Source organism: Palaemon carinicauda, chromosome 15 (genome assembly GCF_036898095.1).
Source record: "Palaemon carinicauda isolate YSFRI2023 chromosome 15, ASM3689809v2, whole genome shotgun sequence".
Classification (NCBI taxonomy): Eukaryota; Metazoa; Arthropoda; class Malacostraca; order Decapoda; family Palaemonidae; genus Palaemon; species Palaemon carinicauda.
Window position 1 is genome coordinate 73,166,753 of NC_090739.1, and position 8,150 is coordinate 73,174,902.

Here is an 8,150-nt window from a genome sequence, read left to right on the forward strand (position 1 = left end):
TTATCCGTCGCTAGTTACAAAATTCAACTATTACCCTTTACTTTAAGCCTATTTTTTAGTGCCACTTTTTCTTTGGTTACTGAACTTAACAATTCATTTGTTAATGAAGGCATGATATTAATTCCACATACCTATAGTATGTATATGTATGTGTGATCATTTGTTACAAACACACGTGTAATGTCAACCACGAATGGAGTTTATCTAATTTTAACCTTGGAATCCACCGAAAAATCTGTTGTGATAAATGTTTATGCTGGGCAAGTTGATTTCAAGTCTAGTACAGATTCCTGAATTCGACAGGAATATGTACAGTGGATTTGGAATGAACTTAGTCTCCCTTGATGGCTTATTGGTAAGAGTCCACCGCTGGGGATTATTTCGACTCGGAGGCTTCAGGAAAACATGAAAACCGCCAATGTATAGTTCCGTTTAATATATGCAGATGTCTGTTTAGTCTCCTTTTTTCCCCAATGACTTATGTCAGACCTACAGTGTTCGAACGGTCAAAAAAAAAAAAAAAAATATTTGAAAACCACCAGAATATTTAACAAAATTGATAATTAGAAACTTCAAGATTGTTTTAATTGGTCAATAAATGGAACATTTCGCGATTTATTTTGAAACACAAGGAGGATATTCCCAAACCTTCACAAGAACACGTTTCACCCTTGTAAAGGGTTCGATGTAATTTATTCAGGGCTGTTACTCTTGGTCCAATGTAGCCTAAATAGTACGGGGTATGGCGGAAAGGGGGCGAGGACACATTAGAACAACGTCGATTTCATTATTATACTACTAGTTTTTGTCATATGGAAGCAGGCTTTGATGATTATATGAGGAACATTCTGTAGCATTAGTGGAAAAGATAACTGAGAAAAAATTATAGAATATAGTGGATGGCTAAAATCCTATGTATAATTTTACAGTGCCGTACCTGATGTTTAAATACTAGAAAGTTCTAAGTTGTGGAAAGATTTTCTACCATTGGTTTTGCCTACTAAATGCTTAGACTAGTAAAAGAACCGACTGAGAAACCTGGTAAGTGTCCGGGAACCTTTAACTGTATCCGTGACGAGAGCTGAATAAAATTAGAAATGTCCAGTTTTTTCAGGGTTTTCTCTTTCCAGCGTTTTGGGGCTGTTATCTAGCAAGTTCAACTGCAGTGACTTCGATTTTGAGTTTTTTTCCTCAATAACAATCGATAGATGAAATAATTAGGCCAAAGTTATACCAAATTTTCGTAAAATGCCATTTCTACTGCAACTGCACCAAGTTTTCATAGTTTACTTGTACATAGTTAATCCAAACCTTATATATTTTATTATATGATTAATTGATTTTCGATGGCGTAGTGTTCACCATAAGTTGATAATAACGAAGGCGAGCAATAAAAAAAAAAATCCGTCAAACATTGATAGAGAAAATTTAAATAGATAATGTTGTTTTCCTGGATAATTGGGTTGATAATGATGGAATAATTAGCACGTATTAGATAATTTCTGATTCGCTAATCTCCCACGCGCTGATTCACTATCTAATATTTAACAGTGCCCTAAATTACGTTACCATTTTATTTATTTCATTGAATCAAATATTAGCCCTTTGTTGCTCCCAGTATCTAATTTTTATCAATCGAGAATTTTAGCATTGTGGAGCAAGTGTTATTTCTTTGAAATTCGTACACATGTAAACTCGTGAATAATTTCTGACACTGTTTTTTTTTTCCATTAATACACCTTAAAAATAAGTACTTTGAACACTGGCGATTTTACAAATTAATGTGTGAAGTGGCTCATATTATTGCTGAAGGAACCAGCCATTACATTAAGAGAACCAATATCATACTTATCCTTTATTCATATACCCTCAAGTATAGTGTATGGAATGATGTAGGAAAGAAAGAAATGAAGACCTGACAGAGAGAACCCTCTTGAGAAACCTTACTATTACCATGGCACTGTAGGGAATATAGTACTTTGGGACGAGTTATTTTTTGCTCTCTTAGTATTTGATATGCCTAGTACGGTTTCACTCAACATTTTTGAAATTCCAGTCAATCCTGGAACTAATAGGCATATTTTTTTTTTCATAAAATATAATTACATTTAATATGGGTTTGTGTGGAAGACAATAAAAGGCTATTATTTTGGAAGCATAATTGGGGGCAGAGCACAGCTTTGGAATAGCTTTACAGACTCGCGATTCCTGTAAAATTTTATATTTTAGATGTGGGTGCCATAAGCCTTGTGTGTCATATTTGAACTCTATAATCTCTCAATTTTTTTTTCTTGGCCCAGTGTAGCATTGTTTGTTTGACATACTAGCCTACATCCACAAGTACTCCACTATACACTCAGTGATACCATAACAACAAGTACACTTATATTTTATAGCATATTTCATATGTATATTTAATTTATCGTCTACCCCATACCTTGTTCTTTGCTGATGTAAATATTTAACTTGAATTTTATTGTGTAACATATACAGTATATATACAGTATATATATATATATATATATATATATATATATATATATATATATATATATGTATATATAAATATTTATATATATATATATATATATTTATTTATTTATTTATTTATTTATTACACACATAGAACAGCCCTTACTAGTCCACTGCAGAACAAAGGCCTCAGACATATCCTTCCACACCCGCAAACTTTCTTAGTTCACACAATATATCATCTCTTCCTCCCCCCACTTCATTTATAATCTCTAGGGAACGATTCTATTATTTTTAATGTCCATCTATTATCTGTCATTGTCATGTCCATTTACTTTTCTTACATCACGTTAGAATATCCTCTACATTCGTTTGCTCTCGTATCCGTTTTGCTCTTTTTCTGTCTCTTGGTGTTATTCTCATTATTATTCTTACCACAGCTCTTTGAGTTGTAACTAGCACATGTTCTAAGGCTTTGGTAAGGCTTCTAATTTCTGATGCGTAAGTTAATAATTAATGTTTATTTAATGTTTATTGTGATATCCTTGATAGTTACGAGTTTCATTTCTTTGCAGTGGCCCGTTGAATATCATCCTACACTGCATATTTCTTTGTTCTATTAAAGCGTCATGTCACTTTTGAGAGAAGTTAATTCCATTTTGTAAGACGGACGTTTGTTGATAGAAACTTCTAACCGTAATGGCGGGAATGAGGGACATCTTTTTATTACTAGAATTGGCTTATTCTAAATGTATTCAATTGATTTTTATAGTCTTGTCTAACTATTAATGTTTAATTTCGTTCATAGATTTGGCTACCTTGTGTGCTTTCCAATTTATACAATGCTTACAAGAAGAGGGATTAAACTTGTGTACCAAATTCGTATAGATATTGGAATAGGCATTTTATTTGTTCGTTCAGTTTTTATCTTTTCAAGTCACATATTGTTCATTTACTGTTAAATCGTCACTGTCAAAAGACTCATGAAATAAGAAAGGTCTTCAGCTTCCTCTTGAAAGCCTGAATGTCTTCGATCATTTGAATGTTTCGTGGGAGCTTATTATATAGTCTCGGGGCCGCATATTTAAAGGCTCTGAAGCCCAAAGTGGACATAAATCTAGGTTCCAACAGTTTGAAACCATCTATAACTATTCTCGTGTCGACACGATTTGTTGGCTGCACAATATGTAGCAATTCTCTTAAGTATCTTGGACGACCAGTTCTCATAACTTGGTGGGTTGTTGTACCTATTTTAAATTCAATCCTTGCTTTAATCGGCAGCCAGTGTAAATCAATTAGTATAGGGGTGATCCTTTCTCTAGGTGGGACACCTTTTATCAGTCTTGCTCCTCTGTTTATTATGTTTTGTAATTTCTTGAGTTGGACTTTTGGTAAATTGTTGAAGATAGAGTTGCAGCAGTCAATCCTGGTAATAACACAGTTTATCACAAGTTTCTTAACAGAATTTTCGTCCAGGTACTTTTTTTTTATAAATGCAATATTTTAGATGATAACCAGCACTTTTTATTACATTATTTATTTGGGGATTTAGAGACAGGTTACAGTTAAGAAATACACCTAGATCTCGAACTTTACTAGATTTCGGCACCGAGTCATTATTTATGTTCATTTGAATATCACCTAAGTTTCTCACGCTGTTTCTCTTGCCCCCACCACCATGAATTCAGTTTTGTTTTCATTTAATTTTAGTTGTCTAAATGTCATCCATTCTCTAACACTATCAAGGATTCGGTTTAGAGTTTCAGTAGTGTCATGTATATCATTTATGGAGAAGTAAAATTGTGTCTCATCTGCAAATAGTGTAATAGCCTTTGTAGCGTTTTTGATAGACCAATAGTATAGATGCAGAATAAGTACACTTCCCTGGGGTACCCCTCTGTTTAAGGGTTCATATGATGAATAAGATTTTCCAATTTGTACACAGTAATTTCTACCAACCAAGTAGTCTTTTAGGTATTCAAAAGCTTGATCTTCAATGCTGATGGGCCTTAGATCATTTAGTAGCAGTTCATGCACAACTGTATTAAAAGCAGCACTGAGATCGAGCAATATTAAAATACCACATTTATTATCATCCATCATTTCTAGCATATCATTTACAACAGAGCAGATGGCTGCCTCCGTAGAGTATAGTTTTCTGTAAGCAGATTGGTTGTCAGGCAAACCTTCTATTACTTTTAAGTGGCTGACTAGTTGTTCAAGAATTACATATTCAAGCACTTTAGAGACAAAGGATAGATTTGAAATAGGTCTGTATGAGCTTAATTCCTGGTAGTCCCGTGCATTTTTCAGAACTGGTGTGACTATAGCCATTTTCTCAGATTTAGGAAACTTATATTCATCAATGCTTGCATTTGCTATTCTCATTATTATTTCGTCTAGACTAGAAAAGGCTCTCTCCAATTACTTCAGATATTGGCATAGGATCGATCGCACGGTTTGTTTTCTTTGCTCTCCTGTCAGTAGATTTATGATTTGAGTTGCAATTTAAACACCTGGCCTCAAGTGCACATTCTCCATACTAAGATTTGGACCAAATACCACACATTTCTTCGATTTTGTTACCTTTAGACGGGTGTCCAAATTTAAAGCAATTAAAACATTGCAGTGGCTTCTACTTGGATGGTCGAACTTTAATAATTTCATTTTTTTATAATAATATTGAAAGGTACCCAGCATTCTGTTAACTAAGGATAATCATTGTGTATCTGGGACTCTGTGTACTTTCCATACATTTAGTGGACACACTCCACCTCCTTGTAAATTCATACAGATCTTTGTTAAAAACTAATCCCCTCCCATGGCTAAAATTTAGGTGGGTTTTGACATCTAACGTAATATCATCATCACTTGTTTTTATGTTGGACAGTATTACGGATTGTGTCCATGATTTGAGCAACATTGTCTTTATAAACTCGTAAACATGGATTCCATTGTTACCAAGGTAACCAATCCATCATGCGCTGCGTCAACCAGCATATACTGTTTTTTGTTTAGATTCGTAAAGAACTTATGCCTGGTTTTCAGAGCACTATCCTTTGTGATTTTAAACAGGTTTGGTAAATTTGTAAGCTTGCTTAGTTGTTGTATGTTAAACATTTCAAAACGTACATACTGTGATGTACGAGTTAAGTGTTGAATGGATTGTCAGAATTGTCAGTATAATTTGACCATTCAGATTGAATGAAGTGTCCCGAGAATCCAGAGCCACTGATTTATAAAGAACATTTGTTCAGTAAGATGAAATTCAAATTAATTGCTGTACATGATTTGCTATGACATTTTTTGTACTATATGCATTGATTAGGCTACACTAGGTTTTATTTCCCCTTATGCAATTTCTTGAATTATACTGAAACTGAAGTGGAAGCCATTGTGAAATATGGGTATCAGCATTTGTGTCTCATGAAATTAATTTTGACATCACAAAATTATCACGTGTGAGTTATAAAGCAAGATGTATAAAGCCAGCCGTCAAAATGATCAATAAACATTTTATAGTTATCACTTACCGTGGTAATTTAACATACAAAGGCTACGCTATTAATGTTTGATGCCTTATTGATAAAGTGTATTAATACTCCATCCAAAGTAAGACAAATTAACCTAACCTAACCTATCTTATCTTAAGTTAACTTAATATAACTTGGTGAAAGTAACTTTACTTTGCCAGTGCTTGAATCCCCAGTATCTAGGTAGGGGCTCCACCCACAGTCCCATTCACTTGAACACATGCAATTTGTCATTATTGCCTTAGTACTGCATGGAATTAGTTATCTTATCTTATGTTACAATGAATTAATTGAATAAATTTAGACTTTTAGTATTCCAGCAAGGATCGTTTGTTTATTCAAGATGTTAGTAGTTCTTCACTGGTGTTAGGGTCTTTGTATTTGAATATCATTGTTGGCCCATTTATACTGCTCTTGAATGAATACAGTGGAATTCTAGTTATCATCCAGACAATACATGGGGTGACATCTGACATAAAATACATAATTTTTGTACTGTCTCAAGGTAGCTATATACCTTTTAGGTTACATCACTGTTACTATAAATTTAGTATGTATCAGGATTGTCTTGACGAGGGAAATTTATAGTATGGTTGACATTAGTGCAGCTCAAGAAATAGTATAGAATGCCGCCCCTGTATTATCTTAGGCAGTCATGGTGTATGGCTTCCATATGCATATTCTCCATAGTAACTGTGTGTTGTAACAGCTAAATTGGAAACTTATCTGCATTACAATCAGAAGAGCGAGAATTTAAACTTAACTCACATTCTGAATAGTTTTAATGTGTTGAGATCCTTACAGACGTTGTGAAATAGGGATTTTTTTTTTTTTTTTTTTTTTGTGGGGGAGGGGGCGTTGGGTGGGCCCTGTCGGTCTACCTGCTGATTTATCACCAGTTGCCCTCCCATGTCCTATAGTCTGTCAAATTTATGGAGCGACTTTGAGCGTTGTCCTTGGTCATTACACTGTTTCCATTTATATCGGAACCCAGTTATAAACATTATACTCTTAGTTATCATGTCTAAAGGGTCACCACTTGACCACCGCTTGATCCATCTTAGAAATTATAAGTTGGGTAAGAAGAACTTTGAACAAGACCGATCTTCGAAAATTATTAAGTTCTATAGAAAGGAAGGTATTTAATACTTAAGACGATATAGAACTCTCTTAGACGTGTTCTATTGTAATAGCACGATTAAATGTACGACGTTTACAAATATTTCATTGATAGAAACGTTAACGGTCCTATGCGCATCGGCAAAGCAGCTCTTCTGTCCCTCCTGAGGGGCTGGGTTGGGGGAGGTTGTCATACCCTGATGAGAAGGGCCTAATGTTTAAATATTTAGCAGTCATATTGGCAGGTCACGAATACTAGTGTGTGTGTGTATATATATATATATATATATATATATATATATATATATATATTATATATATTATATATATATTGTGTGTGCGCGCGCATGACTCACTCGCTCGCAATTATTTCATGACATTCCTTGTCAAGGACAGAGAACAGTTTTCACCATTTAGTGTAATTTGTCATCGAGTTTATTTATTTTACTGAGAAGCGAGCAGCTCGTCTCCGTCCGGTAAACGTACGCTACTATACTGGAAAAAAATCAGTCGGTAATGAAGTATTTCCTTTACTACTGTATTGTTTGTAGATGCCTTGAATGAAAATATCTCTTTCTCTGTTTCAGTGACTCAAATATACTCATTTATCTCTTTCTTTGTTTTAGATACAAATTTATTGGCATAAGTTGTTATTTAAAGCTTCAGTGTAACCGCCCCTGTGGCCCAATGGATAAGGCATTGGCCTCCTAAGCCAAGGATTGTGGGTTCGAGTCCCACCAGGGGTTAGTGGGTAACTTTTTTTTTTGTTATGTATTGTACTCCAAGTGTTGGAAATAAGTCCTGTATCCTTAAGTGTTGTTTCATTTAGAGTTACGTCGAAAAGAACAGCTTGCAAGAGGCTGAAAATATTTACCAACGCATGTTGTTTCATACACCCCCTCCTTTAGAGTATTTGTTTAATAGTAGTTTGTCAGCTTAGTTTAATAGTCCTTTTGTTGTTTAATGTCCCCTGTTCCATTAACCAACAAACTGCATTCATTATCGACATGAAAAAGATTCGGTTGA

General features: G+C 34.4%; 1 non-coding gene across 1 annotated transcript; it reads left to right on the plus strand.

Annotated features, from left to right (window-relative positions):
- The first annotated feature begins 7,797 nt into the window (after positions 1–7,797).
- Positions 7,798–7,870, plus strand: TRNAR-CCU (transfer RNA arginine (anticodon CCU)). The gene has a single exon. It is a non-coding gene; the product is annotated as a tRNA-Arg (tRNA).
- The last annotated feature ends 280 nt before the right edge of the window (positions 7,871–8,150 follow it).